A 27,576-nucleotide genomic window follows, 5' to 3' on the forward strand; every position below is an offset into this window, starting at 1 on the left:
CACCAAGGAAGTGAAAGACTTATTTTGCTGAGAACTCTAAAACATTAATAAAGGAAATTAAACATGATTTAGAAAAATGGAGAGATAATCCCATGCTCTTGGATTGGAAGAATTAATCTTGTTAATTTACAATGTTGTGTTAATTTCTTCTGTACAGCAGAATGACTCAGTTATATACATCCTTCGTTCCTCTGTAGATAAAATGTTTTTGCTCTGGATGCATAAGATATTCTCTTTATTGCTGATTCTAACATATTTACTATTTACCTTGTTATAGTTTCCTTTGTGTTTCTTGGGTTTTGTTTCAAAGTTGCTTGAAATTATTGCATAGCTCACTAATGGTTTATTTATTTAATATTTTGCTTTTTTAAAATGAGCCATTTTCTTTGTTTCATTTTGGATAGTTCCTATTGTTATGTCTTCAAGTTTAGTTATCTTTTTGTCCACAATATTTAGTCTGCTATTAATTCCATCCAGTGCATTTTTCGTCTCCTGCATTATAATTTTCACCTCTAGAATTTCAGTCAGGATATTTTTTTATGTCTTCCATACTTATAATGTTTCATTTTCCTCTAGTTTTCTGAAAATATGGAACACAGTTATAAAAGCTTTTTTTTCCAATTGCTTGTATGCTAATTGAAGCATTTATGTGTGGGTCAGTTTCAATATTTAATTTTTCTTCTTATTGAGGGTTTTTCTGTTGTTTTCATTTATCGACTGGAAATTATTTAATTAGATGACAAACTTTGTGATTTTTACCTTGATAAGTGCGAGATACTTTTGTATTCCTGTTGGAAAGTTTGATCATTTTAGGCCTCACTTTAAAATTTTTAGGTGTGACCATAACCACATTCATTTTGGGATTATTAATCCCTACTGCTGAGGCAAGAGCCTTCTGACTATCCAATTTCTTCTGAATTATAAGATTCTACAGTCTGGCTGGTGGAAATAGGAGTCAGGAAAACAATGCTAAATGATACGGGCTTTTTTTTTTTTTTGCGGTACGCGGGCCTCTCACTGTTGTGGCCTCTCCCGTTGCGGAGCACAGGCTCCAGACACGCAGGCTCAGCGGCCATGGCTCACAGGCCCAGCAGCTCCACGGCACGTGGGATCTTGCCGGGCTGGGGCACGAACCCATGTCCCCTGCATCGGCAGGCGGACTCTCAACCACTGCGCCACCAGGGAAGCCCTATAAGGGCTTTCTTAACAAAGATTGCTGGTACCTGAATGGATATTTGAATGATAAACAAGCCTTGGGAGTTAAAGACTCTTGGTGTTATTTATATAATTGACTTAGGGACCTTCACACTTTACCCCCCAAAGAGCATTTGTTTATGTTAAAAGGCAAAAGTCTCTCTCCCTCTCTCTGGAGGAGTGGTGGGAGCAGATGTGTCGGCTCTCTTGTATAGGTCCTATGTACACACAGGAGATTTCTGCCCTCACTGCATTGCCCTATGGGGAACTGGAGCATGAGAGACTGACAACATATGTTCTCTGAGTAATTAAACATTTTTCTCTGATCCAGAAACCTCATGTTTCCTGTCAAAAAAATTCATAAATATAGATATAAAAACTTAATAATAGGCAGTATTCCCAGTACTGTGTGAGCTCTGAGTACATTTCTTTTAATCCTTTTGCATATTTGTTCCCCAGCCTTGGGTATTTTCATCACAAGCATGCACTGATTAGTATTCTCCTGTATCCCTTTGCAAATCTCCAGAGTTCTCGCTCTGTTTATATTTCTCTCCTCTGGTATTCTGTGCTATGAATCCTAGCTACTTAGGATCTCCCTGGACCCTCAGCTCTGATTCCTCAGCTTAGGGAGCATACCAAGCTTTGCCTGAGTTAGTCCGTACTGTGCCACAACATGAAAGTTCTCTAAAAGCAATAAACTATGGCATCAGAGGGCTCACCTCATTTTTTTCTTGTATCTCAGGGTTCACTGTTCTTGTGTCCAATGTCATATATCTTGTCTAGTGTTTTAACTGTTAAGGGCAGGGGAGCGGGTAAATCCAGTACTCTATCTTTGATGGAAGTAGAAGTGATACTGCAGCATTTTCAACAGAGAAAATTGTAAAGAAAACAAACTGCCCATGTCAGTAGAATAAATAAAGACATTTTTCAGATAATCATACAGTGATATACACTATAGCCTGAATTTTAATAAAAAAAATATCACATACAATTTTGAGCACCAGAGAAATACATACAGCTGCCTCCTTTATCTCCACTTAGTAAAAGTGAAAAAGTTATAGAATAATATACATTATCATACAAGATAAATATGTTTCAGAAAGAGGCAAATCAATACTATATACTAATTTTGAATACCTACACATGGAGAATGAGTATAAAAACTTCTATTAGAATGATAAGCACCCAACTGAAACATGTTAATCAGATACCTTTTCAGAATAGCATATATTTACAGTTTTATTTCCTAAGATATTTGTTCAGTACATAGATATCTGATTGTGGCCAAAGGAGCAGCTGTCTTCAAAATGTAGCTCTGTGGTGTTTTGTTTGAAATTATTCCAGGAAGTTAAGATTTCCATCTGTTTTTTCCAACAATGATTTTGTAATCCATATAATATCCTACATAAATCCCTTTCTGCTTATAGTAGCTAAAGTATATTCAGGTCCCTGCAATTAAAGCTTGACTCATAAAATATCATTCAAAAAATGAAGAAATGGAGCATGAAGGATGTGTAAATTTAAATAGGTAGAGATGGGGTAAGATATTTTAGGAAAAGAGAACAGTAGAAACAGAGGAACTGGAACCTTTCCATTTACATTTAAACATTCTCAATTCACTCACATCTTAGAAGAAAGACCCACTTTCCCCTCTATACACTTACACCTGGCTTCTGCCAACTAACTTCCATTCCATTAAAATTATCAGAGAATTTCAATCTTCCACTTACTTGACCTCTAAGTGTGTTCATTATTCCCAATTATAACATTCTCTCTTTCTTGAGCTTATAATACTATATCTGCTGGGTTTCCCCTTTCTATCCGGCCTTCTCTTCTCAGCCTTCAATGCAGGCTCATATATCCGGCCACTTAATAGTGGATTTCTTAAAAGTTTGGTGGTTGGTCCTTCTCTCACTTTACTCTATATCCCTAAGGAATATCATTTATGCCTGTGGTCTCAAATACATTAATGTAAAAATAAATTTCAAATTTCTATCTCTTGCTGTGAAATTTCATATGAACCCCATCTTGTATATACAAAAAACTACCTACTAAGTATCTCCAATTAGTAAAGGCTCCTCAAACTCAACATGTCAAAAATCAAAAACATAATTATTTGCTTTCAGCCATCTGCACAAGTTAAGCCCTAATTTTAAAGATGAGGATGATGATACTTTGCCAAAATCAAGTAATTTGACAAAGTCACGAGATCCAAGAATTTAATGAAAAAAATAGGTCTTGACATTTGTCATCATTGGTTAAATATATCATGAATGTATGGCTTATAACCCCATTCGGAAATTATCGTCACTCTCTAACAGTAAAATTACTGGTGCAGTGATGAGAAAGGTTGTTGAAATTCTGATTTCCATGAGTGAATCTGGTGGGAATTGTAATATTTAAATGAGTGAAGGCAATTAAAAGACATACATTATACATTTTTAAAATGGACATCCTTACGATGTCCACTCTCACCTCAACATAGTCTTAGAAGTCTTAGACAAAGCAATTAGGCAAGAAAAAAGTCCTCCAAATTGGAATGGAAAATGTAAAACCATTGCTATTTGCAAATGACATGATATTATATATAGAAAATCCTACAGACTTCACCAAAAAACTGTTGGAACTAATAAACAAATTCAATAAAGTTGCAATATACAAAATCAATAAACAAAAATCTGTTATGCTTCTGTATGCTAATAGCAAACTATCAGAAAGCCCATTTACAATTGCATCAAAAAGGATAAAATACCTAGGAATAAATTTAATCAAGGAGATGAAAGACCTGTTCAGTGAGAACTACAAGACACTGATGAAAGAAATTGAAGTAGATACAAGTACATGGAAAGATATTCCATGCTCATGGACTGGAAGGATTAATATTATTAAAATGTCCATACTACCCAAAGTGATCTACAGATTCAGTGCAATCCCTATCAAAATTCCAATGGCGTTTTTCACAGAAATAGAAAAAACAACGCTAAAATTTGTATGGAACCATGAAAGACTTCTAATAGTTAAAGTCATCTTAAGAAGAACAAAACTACAGTCATTATTCTCCCTTATTTCAAACTATTTTACAAAGCTATTGTAACCAAAAGAGTATGGTATTGGCATAAAAACAGACACAAAGAACAATGGAACAGAATAGAGAACCCAGAGATAAACCCAAGCATGTATGGGCAATTAATTTATGACAGAGGAGCCAAGAATATGCAATGGAGAAGGACAGTCTCTTCAATAAATGGGGTTGGGGAAGCTGGACAGCCACATGCAAAAGAATGAAACTGGACCACTACCTAACACCATACACAAAAATTAACTCAAAATTGATTAAAGATTAGAATGGAAGACCTGAAACCATAACACTCTACAAGAAAGCATAGGTGGTAAGCTCCTTGTCATAAGTCTTGGTGACGATTTTTCAATCTGACACCGAAAGCAAAAGCAATAAAAGAAAAAATAAACAAAGGGGACCATTTCAAATTAAAAAGATTTGCACAGAAAAGAAAACCGTCAACAGAATGAAAAGGTAGCTACCAAATGGGAGACAATATTTGCAAATGAGACATCTTATAAGGGGGTAATATCCAAAATATATAAAGAACTCATAAAACTCATAAAAACTCAAACAATCCAATTAAAAACTGGACAGAGGATGTGAATAGACATTTTTCCAAAGAAGACATACAGAGGGCCGAGAGGTACATGAAAAAAAAAGCTCAACATCACTAATCATCAGGGAAATTCAAATTAAAACCACCAGTGGTGATATCTCATCACCTCACACCTGTTAGAATGGCTATTCTCAGAAAGGAAAGAAATAAATTTTGGCAAGAACAGGGAGAAAGAACCCTAATACACTGTTGGTGGAAATGTAAATTGGTGCAGCCACTATGCAACACACTATTGAGGTTCGACAAAAAATTAAAAATAGAACTACCATATGATCCAGTAACTCCTCATCAGGGTATTTATTAGGTAAAAACAAAAATGCTAACTAGAAAAGATATATAAAGCTCTTGCTCACTGAAGCATTATTTACAATATCCAAGATATAAAAATAACCTAAATATCCATCAACATATGAATTGATGAATAAAATGTGACACACACACACACACACACACACACACACACACGCACACGAATACTACTCAGTCATAAAAAGAATTAAATCTTGCCATTTGTGACAACATGGATGTACCCTGAAGGCACTATACTAAGTGAAATAAGTTAGACAAAGACAAATACTGTATATCTCATTTATATGTGGACTATTTAAAAAAATCCAACACTCCCAAAACAAACAACTCTACCACCCCTGAACTCATAGAGAGAACAGATTTGTGGTTGCCAGAGGTGAGGTTTAGAAGGTGGGCAGAATGGGTGAAGGTCAAAAGGTATAAACTTCCAGTTTTAAAATAAATAAGTCCTGGAAATGTAATGTACATCATAGTGACTAGAGTTAAGAATCCTATATTGAATATTTGAAAGTTGTTAAGAGATTAGATCTTAAAATTCTCATCACAAGAGAGATGTGCAACTATGCATGGTGAGGAATGTTCACTTATTGTGGTGATCATTTTGCAATATATATCAATATTTAATTCTCATGTTGTACACCTGAAACTAATATCATGCTATATGTAAATTATATCTCAATAAAAAGGAACATCCTTAGGATGGTTTAATTTGGGGAAATTATTAATAAATTAGAAATGTTACAGGAAAAGATGAGAAGACAGGTAAGAGCAGATATTATTTAGGATCTTATTAAATATAGGAATGTAATAGTTGTTTTTTGTGTTGTGTTGACAAATAGCTTGCTGTCATGAATGATTGATTAATCTGTGATAGAGTAATAGTAGAGAATTAATATATGTTCCATGTAGAGATTAGATTTTTTTGAGGAATATCAAAAAAAATTAAAAATTACAAAGAACAATTAAACAAAACTGTATTTTCATAACACATAGATAACAATGTTTTGTTATGTTTGCTTTTTAAAGAAATCAAACAATATAGATAAAACTAAAGTCTCCATGTGTTCACCGTTCTTATTTGTAGACAAAAGAACCCACTCTATTGAGTTTAAACAGAAAGGGGTTTTTAAAAGGGTAATAAGGTAGTTCACAGAACCTCACAGTGGGTGGAGTACCAGGCTTGGATGCTACATAGCCAGGATCAATGCAGCTAGAATACCTGACCAGCCATACCACGGGGCTCTTATAGCAGAAGCATTACTGCTGTTGCCACCTGTTACTCAGTACCTATGATGTTAGGGATTCGAAGCTAAAATTTTGCTAAAATGCCTTAGAAGAATCACATGCTTTCACCATCATGCATTTCCCCAGGCACAACTGCCTGTCACAAAGCTCACTCCCCTGTTGCAACTGCACACAGGGTCTCTGCTTGGCAGAACCTAGGTCACACAAAGAATATCAGCTGCAAGACAAACTAGAAATGGATAGCATGAGTGTGGAGCAGCCAATCAACAGTATTTCTCTAGTCCCTTTGATCATCACTACTAGTCCCTTTTTCCCTGTAACCCTATACCCGCCCTCTCACAGAAGTAACCAATGTACACATTAATCTGTAAATAATATACATTAATTAATTAATTAATTTATTTATTTTTGCGGTACGCGGGCCTCTCACTGTTGTGGCCTCTCCCGTTGCGGAGCACAGGCTCGGGACGCGCAGGGTCAGCGGCCATGGCTCACGGGCCCAGCCGCTCCGCGGCATGTGGGATCTTCCCGGCCCCGGGCACGAACCCATGTCCCCTGCATCGGCAGGCGGACTCTCAACCACTGCGCCACCAGGGAAGCCCCAGTAATATACATTTTAAATTTACATACACTGCATTTTGTTTACATGTTTCTATAATTGGATTTCTCTTTTTCACATATTTCAGACCTATTCATTATGATACATTATTCATTGGTAAATGCCATCTAAATGTATCCCATTTTTTCATTCACTTTTGCTGGATAGTTTATCTTTTTTATTATTATAAAAACTGGTAAAATTAATATCATTATACATATTTCCTCGGGCACATTTACACAAATAACTGAAAAAGAAAATTCCCTGGAGGTAAGATCACCTAAGGCCATTTATTACAAATATAGCTTCCCAGCCTCCTCCATAACAGTCAAGGGGCAAGGAGGAAACTTCGAAAACCACACAAAAAAAAGCTGCCAAAGGTTAAATTACAAGGAGACTATTCTCAAAAGTAAAGGTATAGGTCGTGGGTGGGATAACTTTTTCTGTAAAGGGCCAAACAGTAAATATTTTAAGTTTCGTGGGCCACAATCTGCTGTAGTCTTCCTTGTTTTCTCTTTTACAACACTTCAAAAATGTGAAAAACATTCTGAACTTAAAAGGGCTCTGCAAAAACAGGCTGGTAGTTTGCTGACCCCTGGTTTGGTGATGCGAGGAATAGTACAGTTATTTGGAATCAGTAGCAACTGAGCTTTTACTACCCAGATCTGAAGGGAAGAGACAGGTTACTGCGAGTTGAAAAGAGAAAGGGTATCCTCTGGAGTCAGATACATGGCTTGAGGGGAACTGTGAGAAACCCTGCCTATGGAGACCTTCCAGGAAGGAATTAAATATCTGAACCTCTCTCCTCTGAGTTCCTGCCAGTGCTCCCCATTCGGTTATGCCAACCCTGAAGCCAGGGGCAATAGAGTCCTGTTATGCCACCAAGTAGTCCAGCCTTCTGGAACAGACAGTAGGGTGGGCAAAGTGGAGAGTGGGTTTGGAGGAATGAACAGAAGGTATCGAGGAGGCTTCCACTCACTATTCTGAGACGGTATAGCTGGGATGGAACCTGGGAACTGGTGGTTTTAACAAATAACCCAGGTGATGCTTACCAAAGCTTGAGAAACACTGTTCAAGGGTACACAACTAGACGTGAAATTGCTGGATCACAGTGTATGTGAATTATCCATTGTAGAGCTAAATTATTCTCCGAAGTGACCATATCAATTTAATTTACACCATCAACATACAAAAACAACTAATTTCCCTTTTAATCTGACCAAATACTTAATATTGCCAAACTTTTCCATTTTTGCTGATTTAATGGGTGAAAAATGGAATATTCTTTGGTTTCGTTTTCAATAACATTTATGTGATTTCCAGTGAAGGTGAACATATTGTCATATATTTGTCATTCCAATCTCTCTCCTTTTTTTTAACGATTTATTTTATTATTTATTCATTTTATTTATTTTTCGCTGTGTCAGGTCTTAAGTGTGGCATGAGGGATCTTCGTTGAGGCATGCAGGGTCTTTCATTGGGGCGTGCAGGTGTTTTTGCGGCACGCGGGCTTCTCTCTAGTTGTGGCATGCCGGTCTTCTCTAGTTGTGGCACACAGGCTCCAGGCCACGTGGGCTCTGTAGTTGTGGTGTGCTGGTTCCAGAGTGCATGGGCTCTGTAGTTTGTGGCACGCAGCTCTAGTTGAGGTGCACAAGCTCAGTAATTGTGGCATGCAGGCTTCGCTGTCCCATGGCATGTGGGATCTTAGTTCCCTGATCAGGGATTGAACCTGCATCCCTTGCATTGCAAGGCAGATTCTTTACCACTGGACCACCAGGGAAGTCCCTTCCTTTTCGAATTTATGTTCTTTGCCCATTTTTCTATTATATTATTTTTCTTGTTATATTATTTTCTCAATTGGTCAAAATTCTTTACATATTCTGGATATAACTCTATGTCTAATATATACTACAAACACCTTTTCCTCGTCTGTGGCTTTTTTTTTTTTTCATTCTGTTGATGTTGTCTTTTGCCATATAGAATCTAAAAATTTGTATGTATTTTTTTGATTTATACTTTATGACCTGTTATGACTTTTCCTATTAAAATTTCATTAACGTGTTCCACTACTTTCTTATAATGTCATAGTTTTATTTATCATTCTTAATATATCTGAATTTTTTTCCAAAAATAAAGATATACTAAAAGGCATATCAAATTATGCTGCATTAAACTACAGATAAATCAGTATTCCTTGAATTTAAAATTCATTTGAAAGACTTAAATTTTTCTTAGGGCCAACATGAACAAATAATTATATAGCAGATGTTTGAAAATGCCAATTAAGAGAATTTTGAAAGAAAGGAGATACTCGGTTTTGGCAGTCTTTGGTTAAAATAAAAAATAATGTACTAAAGTAAGAGAAAGTAAAAGCAATTTATTCCAGTTAGTATCAATAATGAAAAAATATTTCTCAATGTAGTATTATCATGTATTGTAAGAACACTCTAATATAAAGATGTGCAAGTTTAGTCAACTGGCCAACAAATAACCTGTTATTTTTATTAGAATTTATGGAAAAGAGGGTGCTTTTAAGAAACGGAAAATAATATTAAGGTAATATTTTTGGAATCTTGTCAAAATTCTGCACTGAGCAGCTACCTCTACCTCAAACATCCCAAGTTTCTACTTGAAACAAGAGAGTGAATTGAAAATTCATGTGATAGTAAGAGTTCTGGAATAAAAAAGAATTAGCAGTAAACCAGAAAATTGTGAGGAAATCCTGGAAACTATAAAGTAGATGGAATCAGATTAATGAAAGAAAAGGAAAAAGATCAGGGGATGCCACACAGTTTTCCCCCAAACAGAGGCATAAACACTCCTTCTTTGGGGAGCACCCTTACTGCTCCAAGCTCAAAGTCAGCAAAGTGCTGGATAATTATCTATAGACTCACTGTGTTAGTCTGCTTGGGCTGCTATAACAAATACCTTAGACAAGGTGGCTCAAACAATAAACATTTATTTCTCACAGTTCTAAGGGCTGGAAAGTCCCAGATCAAGGCGTCAGGAGATTCAGTGTCTGGTGAGGGCATGCCTCCGAGCTAATGGTGAAAGAGGAGAAAGAGCTCTCTGGGGTATTTTATAAGGACACTTATCACTTTCCCAAGGCCTCACCTCAAAATACCAACACAGTAGGGACTAGGTTTCAACATGTAAATTTTGTGGGGGACACAAATATTCAGTCTGTAGCACCCACACTCTATAGTGTGGCTGCCTGGTACCTCTCCTTCACAGGCAATCTTCTATCTTCAGTTCTGTATATCACTCTGAATCTTCCTAGTGAATTCCTTATTCTTCTTAAGTTAACCTTTTCCTTGTAACCAAAATATCCTAACTTTACAGAAAACCAATCCAGGCATCTATGGTAATCAACCTAACTCTTCAATCATTAAAAACACCTGAACTGAACGAGGACCATACAACAATTGGAGAAAACTAACAGCAAAAAACTTATTAACCAAGATGAGCAAAAAGAAAAACTGACCTCAGACTTAACAAAAGCACAAAAGACGAAGTTATGATTATAAAACATGAAATAAGTATTACAACCTTGACTGTGAAAAAATACATATAACTAACAAAAATAAGGCTGAAGAGATGGAAGTGGTTGGATGTATAAAATGTGTTCAGTCTTTTGTAGTGGGAAGTCAGCAAACTCATTTTTTTTATTTTTACCTTGAGATATCTGGTTTTCTTTAATTAACAGTAATCTTTTGATGTTCCAACTATCTGGTCTTTGTTGCAGAAACTCCTATATATCCTGGCTGCTGCCTTTGCCTTTTCAGAGCAGTCAGAGTTATCTGAGATGCTGTGTCCCTGGCTTAAGTCCTCAGTTTTGCCTGCCAAATAAAACAACTCTCAACTTCTAGGTGGTGCATTTTTTTCAGTCGACACCTAGTAGCTCCTCTCAGCTAGACAAAAAGTCTTCTAAGACTCTTAATGTCATCCCACAGCCCTCACATTCTGTGCAAGGTAGAGAGGAGACTGTCTTGAGAAATTATGCATGTGGCATGTTGGGGCACATAGTGACCTCCAATCAGATTCACAGGGAAACACAAAGTTTTTAAGAGAATTATAAAAACTCTTTGATACTGAAATTCAAGCGAGAGAAGTACTACTACGTTATTTAAACTTGTAATAGTCAATGCCAGAAAAATCTAGAAACCAGGAACTGCCTAAAGCAACTACTTCAGTGAGACATGGATTTGAAGGAGGGAAAAACAGGAGGATTTTAAACTGTAGACACTTTTGCATGGTTTGAGTTTTTCAAACTACATCTAGCTATTAATTTAATGGGTCATTTGTAGAGATGTGGATGGACCTAGAGTCTGTCATACAGATTGAAGTAAGTCAGAAAGAGAAAAGCACAGAGAGCTCAGCTCGGTGCTCTGTGATGACTTACATGGGGGCGGGAAGGGGGGGAGGGAGGTCCAAGAGGCAGGGGATATAGATATACATATACCTGATTCACTTCATTGTACAGCAGAAACTAAGACAACATTGTAAAGCAATTTTACTCCAAAAAAAAAAAAACTAAACCTAGTTTAAATATTAAAATATAAGTTGTATTATACAAAAGATGCATTTTATTAGTTCACACCTGCTTATGTTTAGTTTATTTTTTAACATCTTTATTGGAGTATAATTGCTTTACATTGCTGTGTTAGTGTCTGCTCTATAACAAAGTGAATCAGCTATACATATACATATATCCCCATATCTCCTCACTCTTGCGTCTCCCTCCCACCCTCCCTATCCCACCCCTCTAGGTGGTCACAAAGCACTGAGCTGATCTCCCTGTGCTATGCAGCTGCTTCTACTAGCTAGCTATTTTACATTTGGTAGTGTATATATGTCCATGCCACTCTCTCACTTCGTCCCAGCTTATCCTTCCCCCTCCCCGTGTCCTCAAGTCCTCTATGTTTATGTTTTGTTTTTGTTTTTGTTTTTTGCGGTACGCGGGCCTCTCACTGTTGTGGCCTCTCCCGTTGCGGAGCACAGGCTCTGGACGCGCATCAGCGGCCATGGCTCACAGGCCCAGCCGCTCCGCAGCATGTGGGATCTTCCCGGACCAAGGCATGAACCCGCGTCCCCTGCATCGGCAGGCGGACTCTCAACCACTGCGCCACCAGGGAAGCCCTATGTTTATGTTTTAAATAAGAAATTATATCAATTTAGGCTAGGATATCCAGAAACCTCATTCTTGACCAATGACTCTTCCCCAAGGGTCCACAAGTAGGAAATACGCACACAAGAGGCAAAGAAAAGCAAACAGAAGGCAAAGTAACACTTTAGTCTCAGCTGTGGTCTTATTCTACAGACTAGTACTCAACATGGTGACGGTAGCTATCTGGGCTGTGACATACCTGGTAGACACTTCCTTCCTTAAATAATCTGGGAATCAGTCAAACAGGCTGTGAGGCAGGCTCGTTCTGTTTTTCCCTACCTATGCCAGAGTCAGGTCATACACGCTGATGTGACAGAAGTTTAATCCCAAGCCCACTTGCCATCACCAGAGAATTGGAAGCCTCAGAGTCAAGAGCCCAAGAGAAAAATAATTCCCCTCCTGCCAAACTGATGTAGAGAGGTGAAGCTTACCTGGGAGAGCGAGCTGCCTCTAACTCCTCCACTTTGAAGCGGCTTCCAGCCCTTCCAGTTTCAGTCACGTGGAAGCAAACAGCAGGAGGAGGAGGCAAGAAAGATCCCACTCACGTGTTGCAACTGTTTCACCCAATGGTTTTCAGCCTGGCTATACATAGTAATCACCTGGGAAACTTTAAGCTAAGGTCTGGGCTATATCCCAGAAGTTGATTTAACTGTTCTCAGGTGCCTTGGACATTAGGCGTGTTAAAATTTCCCCAGGTGGGGTATGGATTGACAATTCTGAAACTGCTTTTTTCTGTATACTGGAGTCAAAAAAATAAGTAAATGTTTGGTGGATGGTGGCTGTCACTTTTCTCAGTCGGAGACGAAAGTTATAGATAAGCAAGAAGGGAAGGCTAGAATGAATCTTGTGGGCTGGAGTTGGAGACATCACTACGAAGTCATGTTTAGCTACACCCAGCACACACACAGAGACACAGGTGAACAGTACAGAATTACAGATATGTGTTTATACATAGACTAATATACAAATACGTATTAGTTCTGTTCGCTGAGGCAATGAGCATTCCCAGTTCCTAGATCTTGATTTCTAATTATCATTCCCCCTATAAAAGCAACTACGTCACTTTAAAGAAATGGTAGGGAAAATACAAAATAAACCTAGGGCATTTTGTACTACCACAAAGTCAGGTAGTGTTCAAAAAATAAAAGGATGGGGTCATGCTAAAGGGACATAGGAACCAAACTGAAAGGACTCCCAATGGCCAAAGCTGGAAATATTTAAGAAACAAAATAAATAACAGTGTTAGATTATGACTCAAAATGTGAAATGAACACACCTGAGTCCATACTGATACAATTAAACAAATGAATTAATAAGTGAGGAGAAAAAGACAAATCTTTCTTACAGAATAGTTCCAAGTAATTTATTTAGATACTACCCCTTGCAGGAGGTGGAGATTGAATTCATCTCTCACCTGCTGAGGGTGCTCTAGACTTCGTGACTTGTTTCCAAAGAATAAAGTAGGGAAAGGGAAAAATAAAACTATTTAAGTGGAGGAACCCGGAAAACACTAAGTGATGAAGGTTAACATTGCTTGTGATGTCATGTGGCTTTCAAGCGTCCTCTGATGTAATGAGAAGGGCATTTCACCCCTGTGGTACCCTTTTCATAAACTATAATTCTAGTCTAATTGTGAGAAAAATATCAGACATACCCAAATTGAAGGATGTTCTACTAGTATTAGAACTAGTACTAGATGACCTACTAGTACTCCCCAAGACTTTCAAAGAAAGCAAGGAAAGAAACTTATAGACCAGAGGAGATTGGGAGACATAATATCTCAATGCAGTGGATTGGATCCTAGAAGAGATAAAGTAAAACCTGGTGAAATCTGAGTGAAGTGTGGATTATAGTTAATAGTAATTTACCAATGTTAGTTTCCTAATTTTGACAAATGTACCACAATAATCTAAGATGATAACATGAGAGGAAACTGAAAGGGGGTCAGGGGTATAGGAGAACTCTCTGCATTATGTCTGCTACTTTTCTGGAAATCTAAAATTATCCCAAAATAAAATTTTATTTAAACACCAACAACACAAATGACAACAAAACAAAGCAGATTAAGTATTGACCAAAAAATGCCCATGCCAGAAGAGTAAGTAGAGATGTGCACAATGATCTTAATAAAGTTCTGATAATGTGGGAAAAGCGAACACCCCACGATTCAAATAGCAACTAAATTTGAGAATCCCTGTTTCAACCCCTTTGAAAGTTCTGTCACTAGAGCATGTGACCAAATGATTGATCTTTGATTTTGATCAAACATTTCTCCCTGTTGAAGTGGAAAGAGGAGGAGGCTTGGGGAAGTGAATATAAGGTCCTTGAACTACTTACTACACAGGCCAGCAATCTATATCAGGGTTGTGGAGGAACATTGAGGGTTGTAGACATTTAATTTTTCTTATTTTTATCTGATAGGCTCTTCAGGCATATTTAGGAAAACATAGGAGAACTCAATTAAATCAGCACTGGCTTGCAGTGGGAAACAGTATTGATAGTAAGGAGATACCCATTTCAGCAATTTAAGCAGGTTCCAGAGAAACAGAATGAAGGAGCATGCTCTGTGTGTGTCCAGTGGTTAATGTTTTCTTGTCATGGCACATAGAGAGCATTTAATGCACATTTACTGAATAAATGGCTTAACGTCTTCCAGTGGTCAGTGCAAGAGATTAGAAAAAAAAAGATTTCCTGAACTTGAATCACAAAGACATTACTCATGAGATAAAATGGCAGCATGCACTTTAAAAAGATGTACAGTCTGGCAAGTTAGAAATGTATAATAATGTCCTGTTTATACTACTTCAGCCAACCTTTGTAATTATGTACTGTTTTATGGGGGAAAAAGAAGAAATGCTCTTAAGATGAGGAAAAGCTCCTTTTTTTCCCCCCCAAGGATTTATTTAATTTCACTTCCTGAGGTACAGAGGTATTTTCAGAAAGCACAACCCTCCCTCTTTACATATCAGTGAAAAATACACTTTCTTAGAGCTTAAGAATTCTTGCCATCCCCTAGGAAATGTGGTAGGACACTTAAAAACTTTATTCCAAAGGCCAAACCCATCTTGGCAGGTGATATCATGGCTTATGTTTTCTTGGGGAGAAACAAGATGAAAATACATCAGAGAGAGGAAAGAAGAAAGAGGAGGGAGAGTGATTTAGGAATGAGTGGTGAGCTGTGAAGCAGGAAGAACCAGACAGTTCCAAAGGAGAATTAAGAGTCAGCCTTTCATCACGGAAACTGGTCCTGGCCTCAGAGGAGGTGTGGAAAGGACAAGGGGCAAGGAACATGCCTTGAGAAGATTTGGTCCAGGACCTCTCCAAGGAAAATATTTTATAAAAGTTAAACAAGGAAAAAGACATCTGGGATTTGTCATTCCCCTAGAGCCTTTTGTATTTTGTTTTTTTCCTTTTTTTTTTTTTTTTGCGGTACGCGGGCCTCTCACTGCTGTGGCCTCTCCCGTTGCGGAGCACAGGCTCCGGACGCACAGGCTCAGCGGCCATGGCTCACGGGCCCAGCAGCTCTGCGGCATGTGGGATCTTCCCGGACCGGGGCACGAACCCGTGTCCCCTGCATCGGCAGGAGGACTCTTAACCACTGCGCCACCAGGGGAGCCCAGCCTTTTGTATTTTGAGCTGAGAAAAAGAGGATTGAGGCAAGGTAGGTTCACCACAAATAGAAGTGCTCATAAGGTGCCCACTCCCCAAATTCCCGAGCACATCGAGCACACAGGGCAAATGTGGGAAGCTGGAGGGATGGAAAATGTAACCCAAGGATGAAAGGAGGGAACAATGGGTGTATTTATCAACCTCAAACTAAGCATTGTAGAATTTGTTTTCCCAGATCTTGATCATAATGGAAAAATCTTTCATTATCAGAACTGAGATCTAATAAATGGTTCCTTTTTTTCACTACTGGCATTTTTTTTGACATACAAAAAGCTGTGTATAATAAATGTATACAATTTGATAAGTTTGGAGATAAGTATGCTTCCATGAAACCATCACCACAATCCATGCCACAAACCTATCCATAACCTCCAAATTTTCCTTCTGCCCTCTTTTATTATTTTGTAATAAGAACACAGAACAAATTTATCCTCTTAGAAATTTTAAAAATAATCAGTGGTTCTTTATAGGTCAGGTAAGTGAGTTAAATGGAGGGCTGAGGGCTAAATGACTGTCAAGTGTATGGAATCACTGGTGAAGTCTGACTAACAATATGAGAATCCAATGGATATGAGTCAGTGTCTTCCTTCAGGACAAACTGCAAGAAGGTAATTAAAAAAAAAAATTAAACTAAAAGCTCAATTCCTTGGTTCAAAGTATCCTATCTCCCTCTTTCTGAAGGCAATTTGGCATGCTTAAAAATTCAATAAAAGATTATATTAAATCATATTGGAGCTTCAATACTAGGCTTTATTAATCAATAATTATTTGCCGACTATCCACTATGTCTCAGGCACTGTATGAGGCACAGGGGATACTAGCGCAAACAAGAAAGAACATCATCTCTGCTTTCCTAACTTGTAGTTATCTCCCAATTAGCAACAGAATCTTTGAGAATGACATGGATTTAGCTCTCATTTCAGAATCTGTAGAAAGTATAGCTCCAAATTTCTGGTAGTGCGTGTCTGGGATTCTGACGTAATCATAAATGTTATACTTGGAGAGAAGGTCTGAGTTATAAAAAGATGAAACATATGCCTCTATCCATCTCCATTAAGAACACAGACATGTTGGAATTGTGCAAATGGTTAAGAACAGTTCTACTAAACTTGACTGGTCTCTTACATTTTGGAGTGAGTATATCACCTTTGGAGATCATTGCTTTTCTTTTTTTTAACATCTTTATTGGAGTATAATTGCTTTACATTGTTGTGTTAGTTTCTGCTCTATAACAAACTGAATCAGCTATACGTATATTTATATCCCCATATCCCCTCCCTCTTGCGTCTCCCTCTCACCCTCCCTATCCCACCCCTCTAGGTGGTCACAAAGCACCGAGCTGACCTCCCTGTGCTATGCAGCTGCTTCCCACTAGCTAGCTATTTTACAGTTGGTAGTGTTTATATGTCCATGCCACTCTCTCACTTCATCCCAGCTTACCCTTCCCCCTCCCCGTGTCCTCAAGTCCATTCTCTACATCTGCGTCTTTATTCCTGTCCTGCCCCTAGGTTCTTCAGAACTTTTTTTTTTTAATTCCATATATATGTGTGATCACTGCTGTTTTAAATAAAGCTGTGGGAGCTTGTGAAATTATTTATCCTCTAAGCCTCAGTTTCCTATTCTGTAAAACTGGGATAATACCTACCTTACAGAGTAGTCATATGACTAAGTATAATATCAGTCTAGTGCTGGGTGTACAGTTGATCCTCAAAATACTTGATTTTTCGCCATTAAATGGCTGATTGATGAAGCGGCAATTCTTCTATGTTTGGAAATATTCACACCTGAGGGGCTGGAATGAGTAATTACTGACAGAGACGATGTAGAGACAAATCATTCATCAGGAAGGACTAAAACACATCTGTACTGCTTTCCAACTCTGAGATTCTATAAAAGCCTTGATTGGATGTTGCCATGGAACTACGGTTTCTTCTTTCTTAATAAGCGAGTGTGGACACCCAATCTCCTTCAGAGGTTCAGATGGGCCTAGTTGTTTATTAAGCGTCTGCCTTGGGAGGCACATTCCAGGTGCCTCTAATACATTATGTCATTCAATCCTCCCAACACCCTAGTGGGAAAGGGATTTTAAAGATGTGAAAAAAGCCTCAGCAATATAAAAATTCAATGTAAATTCAGTATAATATTTAATGTAAAAATTCAAAAAAAAATTCAATATCAACTCAATGAGCGAAGGAGTGAGAGTCTGAACTCAAGACTTTCTACTAATTCAAATCCACATCTTTCCCTCTCTTCAGTATTCAGGTTAAGATGTGGTTAAATTGGAACTTGATTTATTTGGCAGAAGGGGCCGTAAGTAATGGGTATTTTTAAACTTTTAGCCCTTGGTAACCAAATTCTGCATATCCACTGCTAATTTCATGTCAGCAAGGGCCACCTGTGTTTCTTGCTGTTGCTGAGGCTACTTGGACAGTATTTTGCCCATTGGGTTCTGGGAGCACAGGTGTGGGAGCTAGAGTAAAAGCCAAAAAATCTAATGACTTTGAACTCCCAAAGCATGAGGCTCTGGGCTCTCAAGCCCTCAACTGAAGACACAGTGGAAATAATGAGAAGCAGCTGCATTGTTTTCCATCACTTTTAGGTTTATAAGCGTTCAGGGCAAAGGAGGTCATTGTAAATCATGTATTTTGTAAGTCACTGGTGTATTAGAAGAGACTTTTAAATATGTGTCAGGTCATAGTTGAATATGAAATGTAAATTGCATTTAAATTTTCTCATCAAGCCTGAAGAAAACAATTTTGCCCAGAGCCGTCCATCTGTAAGTTTAGCAAACCAGGCACCAGCTATATTTCATAACAGGCTGGAGAGATACCCCAGAAAACAAGGGTGCTCTGGCAGAAGTGCTAATTCTCATTAGGTCAACTGTGGATGGGAAGAATTCCTCTGTGAGCCTTTGCAGCCCATTTAGCCACAGAGGAAGCTCAGTATAAAGTTCTCTTTTCCTAAGTGACCAACAGAGGCTGAAAAAGTTGAAAACAAAGGAAACCAGCTCTCTTTTCAAAGGTCAGCTGGGCTCTGGTTGTTAAACCCACAACATCTAGCAGATTATATTTAGACACTATTTTGCATACTGAACTCTAGTTTTGCATGAACCATTTGTAGCACGGAAGGCATTATGTGTAGAAGACAAAACCCTCCAACAAAATAATTTCTACTGCCTCTGTGTAAGAAGTAAACGAATCCTACTCCAGTATTTGCTATGATCTCTGTGTTGTTGGGATCTTGTGCAGTTGCTATGGAAATGCCAGGATCCCAAAAGAACATAATTTCCACTAGTACTACAAAAATGACCCCACTTAGCACAGTGAATTGATTGATCTCTGCCCTGTAATTTGGCAGAAGTCTCAAAGGCCTCCCATCTCTCTCACTGTTCTTTCTTATGAAATGCAGTTGGCTCAAAGAGCTTGTGTTAGAGAGTATTAAAGAAATGCACTGGTTGAGCTAAAAGCTAAAGCATGTATTTAAGGCAGCACATTTTTTTAGAATTATAATATCAAGTGATGTTTCATTTCTAGTGTAAGTTTAGGAATGTGAAATGGTTAACCAGCCTCAATTGGTAGCATGCCATTTATTTTATTTCTCAGTGAGAGGCTATCATTTGTTATCCATTGCAAATTTATTCTGAGGCTCCAAAGGTAAGCAGAGGAAAAAAATGTTTAGTGTCTAGGTCACGTTTGAATTGGCTAGGAAATCACAGAAGCAAAACAGATGAGTTGTTACCAGATTTGGTATTTTCATCATTTGGAATACGTCTAAACTCATTACTGTTCTTACTGCACTTTTCATCAGAGGAATTATATACACAAATTAGATACCACAGTGATCTGAATATTAGAGAGCTGAGATCCACTCTTCCCTATTTGCTGATGGGCAGTGAGCTGTCAAGGAGGCAAAGAACCCTGCCAGGGAATGAGGGGAATAATGTTTTGTTTCAAGTTGTATTGTTTTCTTCCATACCTGGGCTACCCAATTACTTTCCAATGTCTTTGACAGCCTCCCTACTTAGTTAGATGTAGTCCTTCTTTGCCTGCCATTTCATCACAGCTGCCCTCACCCCCCCGCCCTCAGCCACCCAGCACACACCTATTCAGATTCTACCTTCTATAAGTCCCAGATCAGATTGCAAGTTCTTTGTGATGCTGTCTCAGCTAGTACAGCCAGCATCATTAAAATTTCTACATATAAAACTTTTTTCCAAACCACCAAGCCACTTATACTCTATGGCATTCACTGAGTTTTCCCCCAGTGAATCTAATAGCCTCTTTTAGTTTCCAGTCTTATCAATATCTCTGCATCATTTAGCATCATTCACCAGACCTCTGTGCCCATGCCTGTTGTGATTCTGTTCTCTCTTGTTGCCCCTTATCTCTGTTAATGCTCTTTCTCGGGTCCCCTGCTGTCTTCCCTTCCTTTCCACAACATTTGTTCATTCATTCATGAAACAAACATTTACGGGGCACTTATCAAGTTCCAGGCTAGACGCTGAGGATCTGCAGATACAATGATGAACAAGGTGTGCTCCTCCTCCATCAAGAAGTTTACAGTCTAAAGTAGAAGAAAGGTCAGCAGATCAGCAATTGTTGCTTGATGATTCCTTTTGTAGACGTGTGTGAAGTCTACTGCTAATGAGAGCACAGAGGAAAAGGTTCTAAAATCCAGGTAGGAGAAGGAACAAAGGAAGGCTTCCTAGAGAAGGTGACCATTTAGCTGAGTCTTGATGAAGGGGTAAAACTTATTCAGATGAAGGAGAGAGTGTTTTTCAGGCACAAGGAACAGAATGTGACAAGACATAAACACATGGAATAGCACGTTGGGGAAATAAGGAGCTTGTGGATTGGGAGGCAGTGTGGTGTAGCGGGGAAGATTATAGTCCCTGGAGTTGGAAATGGAATTGGATCCTGGACATATGACCATGGACAAATTGCTTAATCTCAGAGAGCCTCAGTTTTATCATCTATAATATGGGAATAGTAATATCTACTTGTGGTGCTCTGGAAGGTAGTTTAATGATAAATAACATAAGGCACCTGCATCAGACCTGGCAACCAAGTAGACACCCAGAAAACTGTAACTATGATTATTATGGTGATGGTGATGTGATGGTTAGTTTTATGTGTCAGCTTGGTTAGGCTACAATGCCCAGATATTTAGTCAAATGTTATACTGGATGATTTTTGCAAAGGTATTTTTTGGATGAGATTAACATTTAAATTGGTGGATTTGAGTAAAGCAGATTACCCTCCATAATGTGGGTGGGCCTCATCCAATCAGTTGAAGATCTTAAGAGAACAAAGACTGACCTTCCCTGAGCAAAGGGGAATTCTGCCAGCAGGCAATCTTTGGCTTGAACTTCAACTCTTCCCTGAGTCTCCGGCATGCTGGCCTACCCATCAGTTTTGGACTCATCAAGCTCTCCACAATAGCGTGAGCCAATTCCTTAAAATAAATTTCCCTCTCTCTCTCCACACACACACACACACACACACACACACACATGCAGTTGGTTCTGTTTCTCTGGAGAACTGTGACTGACACAGATGGGTTACCTGAACCCCCAACCGCCTACTTGAAATCTCCACTTGGATATCTAATAGGCATTTCTAGTTTAATATATCCTAAAGCGAGCTTCAGATAACCTCCCCTCCAAACCCTACTCTTCTTGCAGTCTTTCCTATTCCAGTAAGTATCAACTCCATTTTGTAATTGTTTGAGTCCCAAACCTGATGTCATTCTGGACTGTTCTTTGTCTCACATCATACATCTGATTCACTGTCAGGGCCTCTTAGCTCTATGTTCAAAACATATCTAGAATTCACCATCTCCACCACTATCCTCATGGTTAGTGAGGATTATTGGAACACCTTTCGAAATGGTCTTTCCTCATCCCCTTCTCAGAAGCCAGAGAGATCCTGCCATCCTCTGTTCAAAACCGTCCAGGATCTCTCTGAGAGTGAAAAGGCTGAAGTCCTTACCTGGCCCACAAGGCCCTACACAGTATAGCCCCTCTCCTCTGGCCTCTCCTCCTACTACCCTCTTCTTGGTCATTATTCTTGGCCAATCTGTCCTCCATGTTGTTTCTCAAAGTCACTGCATCACAAATGTCTGAGGGACATTCCACTTGGTATTCTCTCTGCCTGGAATGCCTTCCCCAGATTTCCACATGGCACTCCCCTTCTCTCCTAAAGGTCTCAGCTCAAGGCAGTGAGGCCTTCTCTGAAAATTCTGTCTAAAATGTCAACTTCCTTCTCCCGTTACCCTCCCCACACAGAATTCCTGTCCTCCTTCTTTGCTTTATTTTTCTCCTTAGCACTTATCACCATCTCACCTACTAGATTTTACTTATTAACTTCTTTACCCTCTGTCTCTCCCCACTAGAATCAGGCTGCGTGAGAGCAGGGGTTTTAGTATCTTTCGTTCAGTGCTGCATCCCCCAGTGCCTAGAACAGAACCTGGCACTTAATAGGAGCTCAATAAATATCTGTTAAATGGTCAAATGATCAAGATGATGATGACGAGGAAGAGGAGGAATAACTAAAATAGAGGTAGGGTCCTAATGTGTTATTTGTGATATAGGAACATGTCCATCTCTCAGATCTCCCAGTCTTAGAAAATCCAATACCTGAATGTTGGGCCAATCTCCCCTATCATTTTCACCAAGAATGTTTACTTAAAATGCTGATCACTGGGTCTTAATTCTGGAGATTCTGATTCAGTAGGTTTGGAGTAGGCCTCTAAATCTTCATTTAAAAAATGACATCGATGGGGGCTTCCCTGGTGGCGCAGTGGTTGAGAGTCCGCCTGCCGATGCAGGGGACACGGGTTCGTGCCCCGGTCTGGGAGGATCCCACATGCCGCGGAGCGGCTGGGCCCGTGAGCCATGGCCGCTGAGCCTGCGCGTCCGGAGCCTGTGCTCCGCAACGGGAGAGGCCACAACAGTGAGAGGTCCGCGTACGGCAAAAAAAAAAAAAATGACATTGATGCAGGTGCTTCTTGGACCATATCTTGGGAAACAATGACTAGGACTGAGTCCCAAATTGTATAAGCCATGTCTAGCTCCCAGATGTATTTTATTTGGTCCAGAAAGTACTGGCTCACTAAATGTTTAAGAAAAGTACGTTACTTATCAACACTTAAAAGTTTCCTATATCATCATTATTTACAGATTTCTATTTTAATTTGATGACCTGACAATATTGGACCTGTATTTCTAGACGGCAATAATTGGCTAAAGCTTGGTGGCAGCTGCAGATTTCTTTTAAAAAGGACACATCTAACCGTCTACTCTGGGTTACCACAGATATCATCCTCCTCATTATGTCTTAAACACTGCACTCATTTATCAAAGCCCCAGAAAACATTTGAGTCTGGGGCACCTTTCCTAACCAAGCCAAGCCCAGGAAGGGACTGATGTCAGGTCAGCATAACTCTATACAAATCCTGAAACTCAAAAAGTCTGTTGGCCACTGTAAATCCAGGAATCCCAGAACAGGCCACACAAAGACCATTTCTGTGAGGAGCATGAAGAAAATTGCCTTTTTCTTATTTTGCTGATGATTCTGTTCTAGAGGAAATATAAACCACTAGGTAGTTTCTACGTCAAACTTTTAATACATTAGTCAGTCATTTTACTGGTAAGGAGCAATTAGATTTATATAAAGATGTACATTGAGTTTTTCATCATTCTTCCAACAGAAACAGGTGATCAGGTCTTGGCTCCTCAGAAGAACTCTGCTCATCTCACCAGAAGACAGACAGACACGCATCAAGAATCATGCTCCAAAAGGAATATTCTGATTGGACCAGACACCTGCTCTTTAGCAGAGTTCTCTCCTAGGATACTCTCTTTTGGTCAGCTTGGCAGTACGGTTTTGGTTGTGATCTGGGCTGTGCCACTCAAGTGTCATCCAACTCATTCCTAAGTAAACTTGTCTATTTGCCTCAAGAGTGGATTAAAAGAAAACAGGCAACCACACTTTGGAGAGCCCAATATAAACATACATAAACCCTAGGCTGGGAGTCCTAGACTCTGAGAGTTGCAGTCGTATGGCAGTAGGAGCCACAGCTGTGACACTGAAGGACCATTACGGGCAGAACTAGTGGCTCACCAGTCAGGCTAGCAGACAGTTTGGTGAAACATGACCTTGATGTTGACAGTAAATAAAGGTAACGGGCTCTCAAGGGGTACACTGAGACATTTGGGATCATGCTAAAGGAAGGGAGGATACTCTAGTTCCTAGTGACTATAATTGGTTGGAGACTTGGTCAAAGATATTTTCCATTGTTACCCCGGGATCTTCACTATCTCCCCACAGCTTCTAAGGTCTAGGAAGTAGTGGCTCCACAGATAGCAGAGCCAGCATTAAATATGAGTTCAAATGTCACTTTTTCCCTATTCAAAGGTGAAAACACTGAAGATACGTATTCCTGCAGTTTTACAGAAGTTTTAAAGTTATTGGTTCATGTCAAATCCACTGTATTGAAATGGTAATTGACTTTTTTTTACCATCTAAGTACCTGTCGTAGATTTCCCTAAGACTACTAAGTGCATTAGATGAGTGTCTAGTCAGATGTGACCCTCAGCCTTAGCTGGCAGCCCCAGCCCAGTGAATCAATTTGAAGATGGGTGCTACTTTTGTATTACTATTGGTCACAAAAGGAACTCAACAAATGAGTGTAGACCAATGAGAGGAAAGACACTGCTCCCCTGGAAAACCATCTGAGGACAAATGACTCATTTCCTGTTTCCATATAGAAGTGCAACATATTGGAAAGAGCGCAGGTTTTGAGCTTTGAAGGACTCAGGTTAAGATTAAACCTCTGCCACTTCTCAGGAGTATGGCCTCTAGCACTTTAGTTGCTCTCCTGAGCTTTAGTTTTCTCATCTGTAAAATGAAGATAATATTGATACTTCATAGGGTTTGGGCTTGAATAAAAAATGACATGAGTAAAGGATCTAGCCCACTGCCTGACTCACCAAGGCTCCAATAAGCATCACGAATTTGGTTATTGTGATTGTTCTTACGCTAAGAATGTCATAGGGAATCAGAGAGCCATAGAATTGAAAGGGATGTAAAGTTTTCTAATCCTACTCTGTTTAAGAGGCACAAAGCATTTCAGATAAGGGATTATGCAGTTTTTGCTTTAGAGTGTTATTTCCATTAATTAACATTAATACTAATATCACCTAACATTGTTTGAATACTGACTATGTGTTAAAGTCTGGTATTTAATGCTCACTGTAACTATTATTATTATTGTCTCCTTCTCTTACAGCTGAGGACTTGGAGGTTTAGTCAAGTTCCATCACTTGCCCAAGGTCAGACTGCTGGCCTTGATCCCTGATGCTCTCAATACCATTCTATGTTGTCTCCCATGTTCAGACTCCCAAGGTCAGTCTTCCTGCCCACAAAAGCCCTTCTTTTTTTGTTTTTCTAAATAAAAACTAGGCAAATGGAACACACATACCTTCCAGGCATATAAAACCCCTGCTGATACCAGAGTCTCAAAAAAGTAAACACACCTGACTCATTAGCCTTCTGTTTTTTGACTTCTTTTCACCCTAGCTGTATCTCACCAAATTCAGAGGCTAAAATAGTTTTAAATGCCCTTGGCTTTTTCTGTGATGATGTGCAGTAGGACACCCTTTCTGAAATCTGTCTGAGAGATTCTGGTCTAAGGTTCCACTTCATAATCGTACACGTTGAGGTTGCTACATGACAATATTCAACTGGGTTAGTCCAACATGATATAGTGTGACACTGTTCCAGGTGTAGCTGTGAAAATGTGAGCAGGGAATTTGGGGGACAAGGTGAACCTGACAGAGCACTTAAGGGTGGAGTCTGGTTAGGATGCTAAGGGTCAGGTAAGATTGGAAGGAGGTAGAAACATTCATTTGAGGGTCTTTTGCTGGTGCACAGGCAGAGTCTGGGTGATGGGGGTGGGCAGGCAGCTCTTCTGCAGGGACCTTGTGTGTCTTCAGCTTCAGGGGTTAAGTTCATCAACAGGGGTAGTGGTCTGGCTCTTTGGAGGGAAGAGTGTCTGCCTTACACCAGCAATATGTACTCTATAAATATTTGTGGGATCAATGAATAAGAGTAGCTGAGGAAGGGAGGGAAATGTGAAGACAAGGAGACATTAGCAGCGTGACATTAAAAAAGAGATGCATTTGGGGTGACAAGCAGAGAAGGAGGTGACTCTTCAGGTCAGGTGGTCAGTTGTAAATGAGAGGTTTACTACAAAAATAGGACACAAAACTCCATAGTAAGTTGTGGATGGATAAGTGGATGGATCCAACTGTTAAAAGTCTGTAGTGTGTATAACTGGGGTGGAGATTATGGACAGTTTTATTTCCTTCTTTTTGTTTATCATTGTTTTATTATTTCATTGTTTTATTCAGGTTTGTTAGAGTTTACCTACACATTATTCCTGGGTCTGTCGCATCTTGCAATGAACTCTGACAAAGCCTTTGTCCTGTCGTCACATGAGGAACTCACTGAAATCTGTAGGTCAGGTGAGCCTAAATGAGACTTTTTCTTAACTTATCCAAGGTTCATTTAACTCTGTCTGCTTATCCACATCAGCCAGGAGCTGACAAATGTGCCTTTCTCAATGAATCTTTCTGCCAGTTCTTCACAGTCCTTGTTCGGGTGCTTTTCTCAGCCTACCCAGACATCAGTGAGAAAAGGGAGATTTACACTATCTCTTTGAATTGACAGTGCCCTATTTTCTTTTCTTGTATGCAACCCCATGTATAATTAAAATCCTATTAAGTTTTGGTAGCTATTACAGATACTTACAACAATATTATAAGAAAAGCTGTTTCCCAGCCCAATTGATTACAGATACTGTTGGGTTTGCTGGTGAAATGTATCTAGCACAAACATTGACTTTGGTATTTTCTTTCTTCTTTGTCTTGCATTTCTTTTTTAGCCTTAGAGGTGGTGTCACCTGGGGCTTGATGCCAACCTCTTGGTGCTCAGCAGGATAAAGAAGGCTGGGGAGAATGTTGTTTGACATTAAAGAATGTTTAAAGTTCATTACTTGTGAATGTACTGTTGTGTACAGAGCAATTTATGCTGCACCCTTCTGACTCCCTTTTTGCTTGGATTAAGTCTCAGCTCTGATTTGTCTGATGTTTATCTACATTAAGCCTCTCTCTTTCTTTCTCTCCTTCTCACTCTTGTTTCTTTTGTAAATAAAATATCTGAAGAAAACAGAGGTGAAGAATGGTAATGGGGAGGAATGTTGTCTGGAGACTTTTCTGTATGATTACTATAATTTGAGGAACAGATGTGGGGGAAGATTCCCCTGCTTTCTGAAGAATCTAAAATTTAGGCTTGTGTATGAACAGTTTGGAACCCATGTAATTTCGATATTTAAAGAATAAAGTCCTGGTGTAACCAGCCACATTTTTTGGTGAACTCTCCGTAATCTAGGTCTAGGGGTGACCAGAGTCCAGAGGATGAAGTAGTAGGTTTGGCTGTTTGCTTCCTCCTGGTTTTCCCTGTCTATGCTCCCTTTCTCCTCCAAGGTACTCTTGTCTTCACCAAGACCTCCCCCTTGGAAGGAACTGATATCAGGCATGGAATGGAAGTGAATGGAAGTCTTTGTGTTAGCATTTGCTGGAATTTTGAACTTCATTACTCATTTTGTGTCAAAGGAGAATACTCTGAGAAAGTATTTAGTAGAAGATAAGAGGT

General features: G+C 39.2%; 1 long non-coding RNA gene across 1 annotated transcript; it reads left to right on the top strand.

The window, feature by feature from the left end:
- Window positions 1-15,835: 15,835 nt before the first annotated feature.
- Window positions 15,836-24,349, top strand: LOC309834726. Its single transcript, XR_014297881.1, has 3 exons — window positions 15,836-15,851; window positions 23,570-23,725; window positions 24,277-24,349. It is a non-coding gene; the product is annotated as an uncharacterized lncRNA (long non-coding RNA).
- Window positions 24,350-27,576: the final 3,227 nt, after the last annotated feature.

Source organism: Grampus griseus, assembly GCF_964374135.1.
Source record: "Grampus griseus genome assembly, chromosome: 16".
In the NCBI taxonomy this organism is placed as follows: Eukaryota; Metazoa; Chordata; class Mammalia; order Artiodactyla; family Delphinidae; genus Grampus; species Grampus griseus.